Genomic DNA, 16,278 nt, shown 5'->3' on the forward strand with positions numbered 1-16,278 from the left:
CTGGAGCCTGCTTCCGATTCTGTGTCTCCCTCTCTCTCTGCCTCTCCCCTGTTCATGCTCTGTCTCTCTCTGTCTCAAAAATAAATAAAACATTAAAAAAAAATTAAAAAAAAAAGTTCTGTCCTTTGTTCCCTCTTATTTTTCTAATCTTCCTCTTTGTGATAACCACAATTGACAGATTGGTATATATTATATGTTCCAGTATTTTCTTGGACCTACAGACATATATAATACTACTATGTGTTTAAAAATAGATGTGATTATTTTATAATCTGAAACTTGATATTTTAAAACTTCATTGAGACAAAATATATACAGTATAGAAAAGTGCATATAAGTGTACAACTCAGTGAATTTTCAGAAATTAAACATTACCGGGGTGCCTGGGTGGCTCAGTCGGGTGGGAGTCTGACTTCGGCTCAGGTCATGATCTCACAGTTCGTGGGTTCAAGCCCCACATTGGGCTCTGTGCTGACAGCTCAGAGCCTGGAGCCTGCTTTAAATTCTGTGTCTCCCTCTCTCTCTACCCCTCCCCTGCTCACACTCTGTCTGTCTGTCTGTCTCTCAAAAAAAAAAAAAAAAAAAAAAAACCATTAAAAAAAAAAAATTAAACATTACCTATGTAACTAGTTCCCAGATCAAGAAACACTACCAGCCCTCTTGAAGCCCCTCCGATCAATTTGTCCATGATACTGGATAAGTAAGTAATTAGTAGTGGCAGAGTTAGAACTTGATTGTTGTATCTTGAAGATGAATGAAGAGTATTATTAATGGTTTCAACTTTGGTGGCTTTTTTGAGAACTTGGGTGATTTAAGTGATTTGGGTTATTCTTTTGCTATAAAGTTTACTGGTCTAAATATTTATTGAGGACTTTGCTATGTGTGCTTTACTGTGCATAATTGGGAAGGGAGACAAAGGCAAATGTAATACAAGTTCTGAGTTACAGTCTAAAGTAGGAAGACAAATCACATATTAGACAACAGAATAAGTATTGTATTGGGGCGCCTGGGTGGCTCAGTTGGTTGAGATTCCAGCTTCGGCTCAGGTCATGTTCTTACGGTTTGTGAGTTCGAGCCCCAAGTCGGGCTCTGTGTTGACAGCCTGGAGCCTGCTTTGGATTCTGTGTCTCCCTCTCTCTCTGTCCCTCCCCTGCTTGCTCGCACGCACGCTCTCTCCCTCTCTCTCAAAAGTAAACATTAAAAAAAATTTTTTTTTAGGTATTAAATTGTGTAATAGTGATTCAGGAAAGGAATCATTGCTGACAGCATCAAAGAAGGCTCTACAAGGAAAGTGGAATTTAAACTTGAAGAATGGGTAGGATTTGAATGGCATGGTTATAACAGCACAAGTCATGTCATGAAAATAGAAATGGATGAACATGATAGACAGTGAGCAAACAGATTAGTTTGTCTGGTGTGGGGAAACATGCTAGGGAAAGGTAGGAAGTAAGTTTGATAGTGTAAGATAAGGCCAGATTATGGAACATGTAACAGCTATAGAGTGGAAATTTGGCTGGATGACATAGGTACCAGAGAGCCACATGTAGCTTAGTGCATAGGAGTATTAGATTTGGAGCCAAAATGACTCAAATTCTTCTCCCCCCCCCCCAAATTCTAATACTGACTCTTCCATTTACCAGCCATATGATTTAGAGAAGATCTTCAACCTCTCTGCACCTCAGTTTCTTTATCTATAACAATGGGGAAATTTTCATAGGCTTATTATGACAAAATAATAAATATAAATATATAGTTCTTGCCACAGGGCCTTGGCCCTAGTAAATGTGCAATAAATGTAACTTTCTGTGTTTAAAAAAAAAAATTTAATGTTTATTCATTTTTGAGAGACAGAGAAAGACAGGGTGTGAGTGGGGGCGGGGCACAGAGCGAGGGAGACATAGAATCTGAAGCAGGCTCCAGGCTCTGAGCTGTCAGCACAGGGCTTGAACCCACAAACTGCAAGATCATGACCTGAGCTGAAGTCAGACTCTTAAACCAACTGAGCCACCCAGGCACCCCAATGTTTATTTTTAGGGGAGAGAGAGAGAGAGAGCACGCGCACGCGCCAAGGTGGGGGGAGGGGCAGAAAGAGAGGAAGACACAGGATTTGAAGCAGGCTCCAGGCTCTAAGCTGTCAGCACAGAGCCTGATGCGGGGCTCGATCCCAAGATCAGTGAGATCATGACCTGAGCTAAAGTCAGACACTTAACCGACTGAGCTACCATGGTGCTCCTAACTTTGTGTTTTTTAAGAATACTTGAAAGCAATGGTATGCAGAATGAGGAAGACTAGAAAGAAGTTATAGTTACCGCACAGACATGTTAAGGGTCTCTGTTAGGGTTATGGTAGTAAGATAGAGTACATCTGAGGGTCGTGAAAAGAAATTGGACTTGAATTCTTTAGAAGAAAATGTTTTGGGCTTCCCCAGTGATCTTTTATTAAATAGTTGTAATTCTTCTGTGGACTGTATAGATACTTGGGCAAGGTGAATTTGACTTTTTAATTTAGTTAAGGTATTTGAAACTCCCTAAGAGTTCCACGTTTATATTATAGAAGAGGATATCAGAAATTTTATCGGAATTATCCACTTTCCAAGAACATTTGTGATAATAGTGGTGAGACTGGTATGTTTGGTTTCTTGTTTTTGATGTCTTGGCAAATTAATTGGTACATGTGTGTTCTTGGAACAATGTAAATTTTAGTTTCTAGTTTAGTCCTTAAAGAGAAAAAATTTTCCTTTATCGAGAAGGCTAGAATCTGAAGGAAGGTACTGACACAGAAGTTTCCCTTAGACATCACGATTACCTTTATGGTTAGCTACTTTGAGCAGTAGTTTCTTATTCTTTAGTTATTTTAATATGGAAAATGCCAGGGAATTGCTAAATGATATGAATTAGAGAGCTCGTGAATTTTTGGTTTAAGTCAGGAGATGATAGGATGAGACTGGACTTACCGGCTGGCTAGCTAGCTAAGCTAGCAGACTTTAAAATCAAAAAGTTTCACATTTAGTTCTTTTCATATGGAACCTAATGAATGCTACTCTATGAAACATCAGTGAGGTTCCTCTATAAATCTGTTTTAAGCCAGTCTTTTAATTTGGGTTAGAAAGAAGAGCTGTCTTTAAAATGGGCATGTCTGTACAGCTCCTTTTCCATCTTATAAGAAGACTGAAGTTATAGATATGAAATGCTTTGAACTCCAAATTAAGAAAGGACTACTTAGGGGCGCCTGGGTGGCTCAATCGGTCAAGTGTCCCAGGTCATGATCTCATACCCTGTGAGTTCTAACCCCACATGGGGCTCTGTGCTGACAGCTCAGAGCCTGGAGCCTGCTTTGGATTCTGTCTCTCTCAAATATAAACAAACATTGAAAAAGAAAGGGCTATGTAAATTGCAAATACCTTTTGTTGTCTTTTAAAAACTATAGTACTACTTTGGGGAACTAAGTGCGATTGTAGAGTATGATGTAAATATTTAACATTAGTTGCAAGAATTCTGTGGACAAAAATGACAATATAGGTAATAGCTTACTTTCCCTGATCCCCATTTTCTTTTTCTTTTTTCTTTCTTTTTTAAAAAGATGTTTTATGTTTTTTTTTAAGTTTATTTATTTATTTTGAGAGACAGAGCAAGCGGGGGAGGGTCAGAGAGAGTTCCAAGCAGGCTCCATGCTTCAGCACAGAGCCTGACGGAGGGCTAGAACTCACAAACCATGAGTTCATGACCTGAGCTGAAACCAAGAGTTGGACACCCAACCGACTGAGCCACCCAGTTGCCCCAATGTTTTATTTATTTTTGAGAGACAGAGCACGTGTGGGGAGGGACAGAGAGAGGGGGACAGAGGATCTGAAGTGGGCTCTGCACTGACAGCAGAGAGCCCTATGCGGGGTTCGAACTCCCCAGCCGTGAGATCTCATGACTGTGGGATCATGACTTGAGCGAAATCAAGAGTTGGACACTTAACTGACTGAGCCACCCAGGTTCCCCTCTATTTTACTTTTATTTAATTTTTTAATGTTTATTTGTTTTTGAGAGACAGAGAGAGAGAGAGCCAGAACGTTAACGGGGGAGGGCAGAGAGGGAGGGAGACACAGAATCTGAAGTAGGCTCCAGGCTCTGAGCAAGCGGCGTAGAGCCTGACGTGGGGCTCGACCTCAGGAGCCATGAGATTATGACCTGAGCCAAAGTTGGACACTTAACCGACTGAGCCACCCAGGAGCCCCTATTTTTCTTAAATGAGCCCCATGCACTGCTCCACCACTACACCTAAGAAAATATTCTACAATCTTTGACATATTCCATCCCAGCTGTGTTATGCCCCTAACGTTGGCATTAGTGATTGAAGTGTTGATGCAGCCTGCCAGTTATGCAGCGACCTGGCGGTTGCTGAGAGTTTTTTCTGAGATTTGGCATATGGCTTGAACAAGACTTAGATACTTGTTGCCTGATTGTAATGAAACCTGCTAAAGGAATGGTTAGCTTGGATTTAATTGGATGTAGATGTTTTATATCTGAACTGGATTCGAGCCAACTGTGTGTTTTGGTGTGTGTGTGTGTTTGCAGATTATTTGATGTATTCCTTCTCCTACCCCCACCAATTTCGAGATTACTACCTTCCCAATATGCCCCCTCCCCTCTTAATTTCTGCGTCACAGGAAGCAGGAGTTTCAGACAGGGTGGATTGATGTTTGCAGCTGATCTAATATGCAACCTAAATCTATCCACGGTGTGAAGTTGATTAGCCTGAGAAAAGAAGGGCGAGGCAGAGGCCCCAGGAGCATCTTTTTACTGTCGGGTGTCATCTGGTGGCTATTGCTGTGGAAGTCTGAGGCACTCTGGGAGTTATTGCCTGGATAGGGGCCACTCTAGCACCCAGGCAGAGAGTGGGCTGGGGAGCGATAGAAGGGGCGCAGCATCACTTGGCCCAGCTGTGGTATGCTTGCCTCCCGGCTTTGGGGTGGTAGTCAGGAGAGATCGGGGCAGCTCTAACAAAGAGGAGCCGCGCAGGGGCCGGGGCCGCGGGTAGCTGGCCTATCCCCGGCGGCTGACCTCCCAGTGGGCCTCCCCAGTTGGCTGCTTGGCGGGTCGCTCTCCTGGCTCCCTGGCTTGCCATTGGCTGTGCAGGCAGGAGGGGGTTTGCGGAGGGCCGGGATGGAGTTGAGGGGGCGGGGCTGGCTTCCGGCAGCAAAGGGTAGCAAGCGGCTGCCGGCTGGGGGAGGGGGTGTCGGCGCACCGCGGAGTGCTGTGCTCCAAGAGCCTGGCACTCGGAGCTGCCACCTCCCCCTCCCCCAGCCAAGACAGCTATAAGCCCCTTCTCATCCCTCCTGCCCGGGCGGGGCGAGGAGGGTTCAGCTGCCCCAGGCGGGCGGGGCGGAGCCTGGAGCCCCACCGAGCGAGCGCTGCGGAGCGATCCTCACCTCCCTTCAAGGGCTCAAGGTGTGTGTGCGTGTGCGTGTGTGTGCTTTTTCTAATGCAGCCCCGACTTCAGCCGACTTAACCTTGTGAGGAAAGGGGAAATGGAATAGGAAGTAAGAGCTCCACATCCCATCAGTTTATTTTGATTTTCTGATTCTACCCTTCATTCTTCTTTCCCTCCCATCATCTCACCCCTGCAGCAGGGTAAGGAGATTCAGGACTCTTACCTTTTTTTACTGATACATCGATGTCGGTCTCTTATGAAGTAAAATGAACAGAAGAAAAGAGGAGCTCTTTCTTGCGTGGCATCTGATGCAGTAAACCGCAAAGAAAGAACGAAAGAAAAAGAAAGGAGAAAGAAAGAGAGAGAGAGAGAGAAAGAAAAAGAAAGAAAGAAAGAAAGAAAGAAAGAAAGAAAAAAAGAAAAAAAGAAAAAGAAAGAAATTAAGAAAAAGAAGGCTAGGAATGGGTTTTTGGTACTGTACTGCATCCATGTCCATTAAGGCTGTCTTCACCATTTTCCTACTTGGGACTGCCTTATTCAGCAAAAACAATCTGAAAAAGGAGATGCTAGTGGAAAGAGGGAGCAGCCCATGTCAAACGGTGGTTAAAGGAAATCCTAATAGTTGTTAGCGATTAACTCTGTTAAAGTCTTCTCCTGAGTACCTTGTCACCTGCTTTGTTTAGTACTCAGCCCTACTGGAGAAATCTATCAAACGAGCAAACTTACCTTACTGTTACTGAAACCTAAAAGTCTTGTCTGTTTCTCCATCAGTTTATTTCTTATATCCATATGTTCAGAGAGGTTAGTTTCTGTCATGAACGACAGAACCAAACTTTAAAAAAATCCAGGTGAATTTTGTTCAATTATTTTTTAAAGTTTCCTCCCTCCCAAACTTTATGAAATTGGGTGGCTGTAGCATTAACAATTTAAATTATATTTATTTCTTTTGAGTTCTTTTACTTCTACAATTTATAGATCTCTTCTTTCTGAAGGACACAGAGCTTATCTTCAGCCAAAATCAGAAGCCTCTTTATTAAGTTTTTAATTGAGTGGAAAGTTATCAATTGAAGATAGAAAACCCAAATTTTATGTGTTAGAAACAAATGGTGTGTGTGTGTGTGTGTGTGTGTGTGTGTGTGTGTCTGTCTGTCTTTCTGTGGTGAGTGGCAGTATTCCTGATAAACTTGCTTAATCTAACTGGGGATTTTCACCAAAGGTGTTTGGACCAGATTTATCTTAATGTTGCTTAGCAAAGAACTAGAATACCAGACGGGATGAATATCAATTTTTGGCAGCATTCTTTGCTAAATATTAATTGAAATGATTGAGAGATTCTTATAATCCAGGTTCAGTTTCCACAGATTGTTCTAACTGGAATTCGGTTTTGAAGACAGAATTGATATGCTGGAGCTGTCTTATAGTTTTAATTGGTTCAGTGTTTTTTCTTTGCATTGACCTATTGGATCTCTAATAAGGGGCAGTTTGTGGTGAAAGCCAAGTATTATGAGGAAGAAGGGTAATAGGATAGGCAACCATCTTAGTTGTAGAAGCTTACTAGGGATTAGGAGTCTGTCTCTCTGTTTATCTGTCTATCTATCTAATCTATCTATCTATGTGTCTGTCTACCTTTTACATTTCAAGTAGCCTTGCTATAGAATTATACAAAAAAGGGGCACCAAGCTGACTAAGTCAGTGGAGCATGCAACTCTTGATCTCGTGGTTGTAAGTTCGAGCTCCATGTTGGGTGTAGAGATTACTTAAAAAAAAAATCTTTAAAAAGAATTGTGCAAAAAAGCAGACTCATAGTAAACCTTTGTTGGATTTGGGTTGTCTTATTACTCATCTATCCAATACAACTCCATAATGTTTAAATTGAAAGGCCCCAGATGTTTTTAGGTTTTTTTTTTAACCTAACTTGTTCCTGAGAATGAACTATTAAAAATCATCGAAGCTTTGACAGCTAGCTATTGTGTAAAACAACGTGCACTTTGATGTCTAAGCTAGCAAACTGAGGAAGTAACAAAAAAAATATTTGGAGGCTATATTAAAGCATGTATCACTTCATCTTGATTCTACTAAAAAATAAGTTGCCGGCCCATTTGGAATCCTAGGTGGTTTTTTGTCTACCCATGAGTAGACAGTTACTATAGCTTTGTAAAGTTATATTATACTTTGTTCACTTAATATTTTTATATATCTATTTTCTTGCCTGATTTGTGTAATCAATATTTTGCATGGTACAGTGATTTCCCCAGAGAATTTCCCCCAGGAGCAAAGGCTATGTATAGAACTAATCATAGGTGTATTTACACTGATCTCCAAATATCATTTAAAGGGGCTGGAACTCCTCAAATTTGGTCCTCTGCAAGGAAACCATTATATGAAGCCATGACTTCCCATAATCTCTTAGTTGAAGGGACATGGTGCTGCGGAAGTTAAAGTAGCTGATTTAATTTTCTTTAGCAATCTGTTTTTATCCATCCTGATTATTTCTGTGAGTCACAGCTTAGGATGTGTTAAGAAAAAGGGCCCTGTGTTCTCTCTAAAGGGAGATTCAAGCCCAATCCCCCATTCACATCAGAAGTATAAAATGATCCCCTTGAGAAGGTAAAGGAAAAGATTGGACCCTTGGCGTTGATTCTCATAATAATCAGCTTGAGTGTTGTACGGTGTGGAATTGGGAAAAGGTTGCTTAAGATGAGAAAATATTAGAAGCAAAAAGAACTGGGAACGCTGTTATGTGAGAGACGTATTTAGAGACAATGAATGCATTCATATGGAGATGTGACTGGTGGTAGTTTTTAAGCTATTCAGCTTTGTCAGGTGTCTGAGACAATATTATGTGTGTTTTTAAACCCAACCCCCTCCCCCAGGGGTTGACTCTTGGAAGCTGAATCTTTTGAGGAAGTTGTTTGCTGTAAGTCTGAATACAGAGGGTAGAGGACTTGGTAGAGTCTGTTATCTGTTCAGATAAAGACGTGGAATCGATTGTTGGTGAGTTACTGAACTCTTCCTAATGAATGGTTGCTAGGCAAAATGCATCTCAATCAGTTTAATCCACAGTAGTTTACAGGTCTGCTCTCAGTGAGGGCCAGAGCTGCCTTTCTAATGATACTGCCCTTTAAGAATCCTGTTAGATTTGCATATATGTTGCTCCATGGCTCACCAGAAAAAAAGGGGGGGTGGGGGGAGGCTAGAATGACAAATGGATCTCACTTCATCCATCTAAGAGAATTAGCTTTTGGTAACATTGGGTCAGCATTGTCATTAACTTCTCTCCTGGATCAAGTGGTGGGTAGGGTTGCTCTTCAGTAGTAGGATACCATTTTGTTTGATTATCTTTGGTTTTGTAACTAGTTAGGCAGTGAACTAATAATACATTCATTTTGGAAACAGGCCAGTGATAACACTGCCCTTGGGCCTGGATGGATGGAAAATAGGACAGAGTAAACAATTGAGGGCATAAATAATGAATCTTCCAACTGAGCCCTGGGAGAGTGAAGGAGATTATCCTCAGAGCTGTTCAATCTGTCAGTGAAAGGGGAAAAGTCCACTGAATTAATTACCCTATGTTTGATACTGCACTTATTATGGGATTGTTAGAGCTATTCAAAACAGTTGCCTTTTCTTTAGATATAAACTTTTAACCCATCTTTTTGTTGTTTTTTAAACCACTCAGATTGCTCATCTTTTTAGAATCCAGGTCTTTGCTCCTTCCCCCAACTTTGTTCTATATATTAGCATTCTGTGAATACTGGACAGTCCTCCTTTTATTTAGCTGGATCTTAGAATTTTACCTAATGGGAGTTTTCATTATCTGTAAATACATATGGTGATAGAAGAAAATGGAGAAAGCCTGTACATGGTTTTAAAGAAATTCTTTGGTACCTTTAGTACATATTATATTTTGAAATTAAACGTGGAGTTGTAGGGTGTAATTATATAACAACTCACAAAAGGTTAAGACCAGAGTTTCTTCAGCCGAAGAATCATTTCCAGCATTAACATAAATATTTTTACTTTTTAGATTAGTTTTCATTCAGTGAATTAAATAAGCAGTCTCTTAGTGGTCTCAGCATTTCTCTGAGGTAGAAAAAATAATGTCCTGAGAATGTCTAAATAACTTAGTGATTTGGTAGTAAAGCTAGACCCAGAGCGAAGGTCTCTGAATACTTTAATTTGTTTTTTTAAGTAAGCTCTGTGCCCAAGGTGGGGCTTGAACTTACTACCCTGAGATCAAGAATCACATGCTCTACTGACTGAGCCAGCCAGGTGCTCTGTATTTCTAATATATTTTAATTATTTTCTCTAAGAACTCCTTTGAGGATCCTTATTTGAAATGACTTGAAATTTTCCTGTTTCTGCTGTGAGAGACTGTTTTTATTTCTCTAGTCATGAAGGGAATCCAAAGACCAAGATGCCACTATCAATCAAGAGAAGGAGGAAGGTTGAGGATGAGGTGGTAGAGGAAAAAAAGATAGAACCGTAAAGGAAAGGCCAAACTGAAGTTTTATTATATTTGGTGCTGATGGATCTGAGGGAGGGAGCATTGAGCTGATTAAATCAAATTCAGTCATCGGCTGAGTTGTTACATCTCAACCTAGCTGAAAAGGGCAGAGGCGTCTTTACCAACACATGGGCAGAACTGTAGTTAAGGATTCAATCCTGATCCAAAGAACACAGTCAGTTCTTGATTATTCATGCAGAAGGGCAAGCAGACAAAGTACAGACAGGTAAAATCCAAAGATATTCCTAGCAATAGCTTTGGTAACTTCTTCTGCTTTGTAACTGGGATTTTCTAGCAGAACAAACTGAGTATTAGAGATTTGTTTTCTTTCTCTGGTCATTCAAGAGACCAGTAAGATACAAGCTTGGATTAAACTTAGTTTCTTTCTTTCTTTCTTTCTTTCTTTCTTTCTTTCTTTCTTTCTTTCTTTCTTTCTTTCTTTCTTTCTTTCTTTCTTTCTTTCTTTCTTTTAACATTTTTTTAAACATTGATTTATTTTTGAGAGACAGAGCACAAGCCAGGGTGGAGTGTAGAGAGAGGGAGACACACAATCCAAAGCAGGCTCCAGACTCTGAGCTGTCAGCACAGAGCCCAGTGCGGGGCTCGAACTTAGGAACTGTGAGATCATGACCTGAGCCAAAATTGGACGCTTAACCAACTGAGCCACCCAGGCACCCCTAATTTTTTTTTAATGTTTATTTATTTTTAAGAGAGAGAGTGTGGGGGAGGAGGGGCAGAGAGAGAGTGGGGAACACAGAATTCAAAGCAGCCTCCAGGCTCTGAGCTGGCAGTGCAGAGCCTGATGCAGGGCTCGAACTCATGACCTGTGAGATCATGACCTGAGCCAAAGTCAGATGCCTAACCAATGGAGCCATCCAGGAGCCCCCTGTTTATTTTTTAAGACTTTGGCCCTTGTCACCTAATTACACTGAGTCCTAGGGAGAATTGAGATCTTCCAAGTAGATCATAGAGAAACTAGCTTTTGATAGTAGCATGCCTTCTTTCTTGGCATCTTCTGGCCCCATGGTATTTGCCAGTCATTCATCATATGTGGTCAGGCCACAGATGGACAAGCCAAAGAAGTGTTATTAAAGTAAACCCCTCCTCTTAACACTGTGTATATACTCTAATGATGAGAACTGTTGGCCAAAATGAAATCCATTTAGAAGTCAGATACTAGGTTGTGATTAAAGAAGTACTATACATTATAAATTTCAAAGCTCAGGATTTCTTTAAGTGCTATTTGGTGGGAAAATGTCCTCTCTCTCTCTCTCTTTCTCGATCAACTGAATATTACAGCAGATTTAAAAAGCAAGGTTTCCATGACCAGTTGCTAATTCTTTGCACTCAGCAAAGTGGTTTTGAGGATCAGTTGCTGATCTGAATGAAAATAAGATTTTATGCTACTTGCAGAATTGAAGATTTAGACATCATCCCTGTTGCTTCAGAGGAGAAGCATAAGCGTTATTAGTCATAACTTAAATTTCTTCTTTCCTTCCAAAAGCTAAAGCATTTCTTCCATTGGCATTCCACTTATCACTTACTATGTAAAGGATAAAACTTAATCTATTTTGAAAGTTAAGAGGTATCAAGACTATGAGAAGTTAAAGGCAGCTCATCCCATGTCACAGTATATCAGTGGAAAAGACACATTTCCTGGGTTCCTGAATGGGCCTTATGTATTACCTAACTGTTCAGCTGGGAGTGGTTGTACTATTGTGAAGACATTAATTTTGTAACTGTGAAGGTTCTGGTTTGCCTTTTGCTTATCTTATCCTCCCAGAAACTTTTTCATTCAACAGAAAGACCAGTCGATTAATGAAGAATCCCGTATCTTGGTTTTAACCTGTCCTGCTAAGTGTTACTGTGCATTCACTAAAGTGCTTTACAAAGGATTTTAGTACTTAGGCTTCATTCAATCCCCGTGAGGTTATGGTGCAATTGGAGTGTGATAGTGTGCTAGAACATTTCCGCAGAGAGACAAGAGGAACCTTTCCTTTTAAGGAAACTCCTTTGGGGGTACCCGGGTGGCTCAGTCGGTTAAGCACCAGGCTTCTTGGTTTCCACTTGGGTCATGGTCTCACAGTTTATGATATCGAGCCCCATGCCGGGCTCTTGCTGATAGTGCAGAGCCTGCTTGGAATTCTCTCTCTCTCTCCCCCTCTCTCTCTAACCCTTCCCCAAAATAAATAAATAAACTGAAAAAAATTAAAAAGAAAAAAAAGTCCTTTGTTTCCATGGTCCATGGCAAAATTAAGTTGGAACAAGTTGCTTTTTCAGGAAGCTGTATTTTAATTTTTGCCTCTTCTCTAAGCTAAACAAATGTCCCAAATGAAATGTATCATTCTTATCATTCATAGTACATTTTCGGGAGATTGTTCCAAGTGCACTTTGAAGTGAGAGGCTGATGCCACTTAAGCCTGCACACCAATTCTGTAATTCTTTGAAATTGTTTCCACCAACTGCCTCCATCCGCCTGTCTGTCCACATCTGCTCATCTCTGAGCTTTCCACAGCTACTTAAGAAAGAATATTGCTCAACCAGGGAAATGCTAGTCCTTAATCAAAGTCAGAGGGGGTGTGTGTGTGTGTGTGTGTGTGCGCACGCGCGTGTGCACGCACTCGTGCATGTCTGTGCAGACTTGCATTATTTTGTTGCATTATTGCTTGAAGAATATTTCTACATCACAGAAATAAGATTTTTTCTTCTAAACAAGTTGATGAATTGCTTTTTATTAAAAGTGCAAGTGTCAGGGTGCCTGGGTGGCTCCGTTGGTTAAGCGTCCAACTTCAGCTCAGGTCATGATCTCGTGGTTCACAAGTTCAAACCCTGTGTCCGGCTCTGTGCTGCCAGCTCAGACCCTGGAGCCTGCTTCAGATTCTGTGTCCCCCTCTATCTCTTCCCCTTGCCTGCTTGCTCTGTGTCTCTCTCAAAAATAAGTAAAAATATTTTTAAAAAGTGCAAGTGTCTAAGAGTTAAATTTGAAATGAGAGAGGGGAAAACTATATTGGTTATAGTTTAATTGCTTAAAAAAATTCTGTTATGTAATTAAAAGCTGTATTGCTGTCTTGCACTGAAACTAGCAGATAAACCATGGAGAGAACTACAGTTTCTCAGTGAGGACCACTCTATGCTATTTAGAATGGCTATCTCTCATCCAATACTCCGCATCTTCTTATTCTGCTTTATTTTCCTTTTTGTAGCATTTATCAACTTTTGAGAGTAACTAACCTATTCATTAAATTTGTCTGACCCTCCCACTCTATACCATGTAAAAATGGAAGTATGAGTTTTTGTCTGTTTTTTTCTTTGCTGAGTCCCTCACTCCTAGAACAATGTCTTGCTACATTGTAGGCTCTCAGTAAATATTGGTATGAATTACTTGGAGAGGCACTTTTAATAGATACCTGGGGATTAGAATTGGAGTCTATGGGAAGAGTTTATTGTCTTCCTGGAGCTAGTACAAAATTGGGGATCACATTACTTGACGAGTTTAAGGAGGGAAAGAATATATGAAAAAAAAACCCTCAAGGAATTGGGGGTAATTAGCCAGGATTAGGGAAGTGACAGACTTTTTATAGTATGCAAATATGAAGGAACATTATATAAGATAGATGGCCAGCTCTTATTCACCTAGAAGAGGACAAAGGAATAGGCTGGAACTTCTGGACAATGAATATAAGACATGCAGAATTTCCTGATTTTGAAATAGACCCTGGAACAAGTGACCAAAGAGGGATGATTTGTCAGAATTGATTTTCAGCAGTGACACTGTTGGAGGCAGTGATGAGAATGGAAAGAGCACAGAGCTAGGGGTTGTAGTCTAGGCACTTATGAGCTTTTCCTACTTTATCTCTGAAAAATGGACTGAGGATCCCTGTACAAACTATCTCATAGGGTATTTGGGAAAAGCAAGTGAGAGAATCCATGTGAAAGCACTTAGAAAATTACAGACCTTTCTACAAAATAAGCAGTCATAATGACTTTGTAAAATAATCACCTTTGTAAGTGATTTAGAATCTTGGAATCTGGAAGTTGGTTTAATGGTCATCTATTCCAAATTGTTAGTTACTGAAAATAAATTATTTTCCATCATTCTTAAGGAATAGTCATTCCTTTTGCTTCAGCATTTCTATTAGTATGCCCACTATTGAATAAGCTCAAATTGTTGTTTATGTTAGTCTAAAATTGCCTGTCTTCAGCCTTTATTGACCTGTGTTTGAGCTCAGATATAAATCTACTAGGGGCACCTGGCTGACTGAGTTGGTGGAGCATGTGACTCTTGATCTTGGGTTTGTGAGTTTGCACCCCACGTTGGGTGTAGAGATTACCTAAAATTAAAAAAACCTTAAAGAAAGGAAGGAAGGAAGGAAGGAAGGAAGGAAGGAAGGAAGGAAGGAAGGAAGAAAGGAAGAGAAAGAAAGAAAGAAAGAAAGAAAGAAAGAAAGAAAGAAAGAACGAACGAACAGAAAGAAAGAAAGAAAGAAAGAAAGAAAGAAAGAAAGAAAGAAAGAAAAAGAAAGAAAGAAAGAAAAGAAATCTGCTCCCTCCTTTGTATGATGGCTCTCTTACGGCACCCTTGCTTAAGATCATCATCTCTTGCCTTGAAATCACTATAGCCACTTAACTGATTTCTGCCATTTCTTGTTTGTCTTTCACATTTTCAGCAGATTTATTTAAAATAGACATCTGAGGGGCACCTGGGTGGCTCAGTTGGTTGAGCATCTGATTTTGGCTCAGGTCATGATCTCATGGTCTGTGAGGTCGAGCCCCGCATCAGGTTCTGTGCTGACAGCTCAGAGCCTGGAGCTGCTTCGGATTCTGTGTCTCCGTCTCTCTCTCTGTCCGCCACCCCCCCCCCCCCCCCCCCCCCGGACTCTGTTTCTCTCTCTCTCTCTAAAAATAAATACACATTAAAAAAAATTTTTTTTAAACAGACATCTGATCATGTTACTCTCCTTGAAACATGGGACTCCAACCCAGCTTTATTCTTAATCTGTTGTTTTGTCCCTCTAGTATGAAATGTAAGGCTTTTCATAATTTGGCACATCAGGCTCAGTCTCCAGGTTTGGCACATACATCCAGCACCCAACTCTTCACACTATACCACTTGTGGTTTCCCAAACATACATTTAGTTAGGCTACTTTTCTTTGTAAGTAGGCTTCACACCCAGCATGAAGCCCAATGTGGGGCTTGAACTCATGACCCTGAGATAAGGACCTGAGCTGAGATCAAGAATTGGATGCTTAACCTACTGAGTCACCCAGGAGCCCCTAGTTATGGTAGTTTTCTAGCATAGTTGTGCATGCCTTTCATTATGCTAGTTTTCTCTGCCTAGAGTGGCTTACCCTTCTCAATCTGGTAAATTCTTGCTCGGCTTTCAGTGACCCATATTATTGTTCTCCCTTCTTTCTCACTGTTCCTTGGAAGTATTTGTTTCATTATTTTGGTTTCAAACAACTTTATCCACTTTTTTTTTTCTTTTCAAAATATAAATTGACACACAGCATTGTATTAGTTTAAGGTATACAACATAATTTGATGTTTATATATACTGTGAAACATTCACTACACTAATCACATTTCTCATTTTTGTTTCCAAAAAATTGTACTGTCACAGTGCCTAGTGCATCACAGATGCTCAGAGAGCAAATGAATGAAGGATGTTCCTACTAAGTGTTCTCTTTTTCAGGTTAAGCTCTTTTTCCCTTTACTTAGCCATATTACAGTTTCTAGATCCTCTGTTTTTTTACATCTTGGCTGAGCTATTTCTAGGCTTTCCTCTATTTCCATCAGAAAGTGTATTTTAATGACTGCAGGAGTGAACTGAAACATTCTAAAATAACTTTTTTTTTCAACCCCCTCCCCCCCCCAATAACTTTTAACAAAAAATGTACCAAATGAGCTGGTTGTCCAGCTACTGCTTTGGGAAAGATTCTGAACGCATTAATTTCTGGCCACCTCCTTGCCAGAATAGAGCCCAAATAAAATAAGAAAAATAAGCAGAGAGGTGGCACCTGGCTGGCTCAGTTGGTAGAGTATGCAACTCTTGATCTCAGGGCTGTGAGTTGAAGTTCATGTTGGGTGTAGAGATTACTTAAAAATAAAAAAAGAGGCAGAGGAAAAGTAAGCAGAAGTGAGCATTGTGCACCTGCTTTTCTCTTTTACTTTTTTTTTTAAGGTTTTTTTGGGGGGGGGGAGGGGCAGAGAGAGAGAGTGAGGGAGGGAGAGAAAGAATTCCAAGCTGTCAGCACAGAGCCCATATGGGGCTCAATCTCACAAACCACGAGATCATGACCTGAGCCGATATCAAGGGTCAGACGCTTAACTGACTGAGCCACCTAGGCGCCTC

At 40.6% G+C, this 16,278-nt stretch overlaps 1 protein-coding gene across 2 annotated transcripts in view; it reads left to right on the forward strand.

Moving 5' to 3' along the window:
- Positions 1-16,278, forward strand: part of FAM222B (family with sequence similarity 222 member B) — a 76,574-nt gene that overhangs the window by 25,556 nt on the left and 34,740 nt on the right. Inside the window, exon 1 of one of the 2 annotated variants that reach the window (XM_043583549.1) lies at positions 5,168-5,435. The exons of the other annotated variant lie outside the window; for it this stretch is intronic. The gene's annotated coding sequence lies outside the window, so the exon portion shown is untranslated. Of the gene's footprint in view, positions 1-5,167; positions 5,436-16,278 lie in introns of those variants that run through there. 2 annotated transcript variants of the gene reach the window in all.

Source organism: Prionailurus bengalensis, chromosome E1, assembly GCF_016509475.1.
Source record: "Prionailurus bengalensis isolate Pbe53 chromosome E1, Fcat_Pben_1.1_paternal_pri, whole genome shotgun sequence".
In the NCBI taxonomy this organism is placed as follows: Eukaryota; Metazoa; Chordata; class Mammalia; order Carnivora; family Felidae; genus Prionailurus; species Prionailurus bengalensis.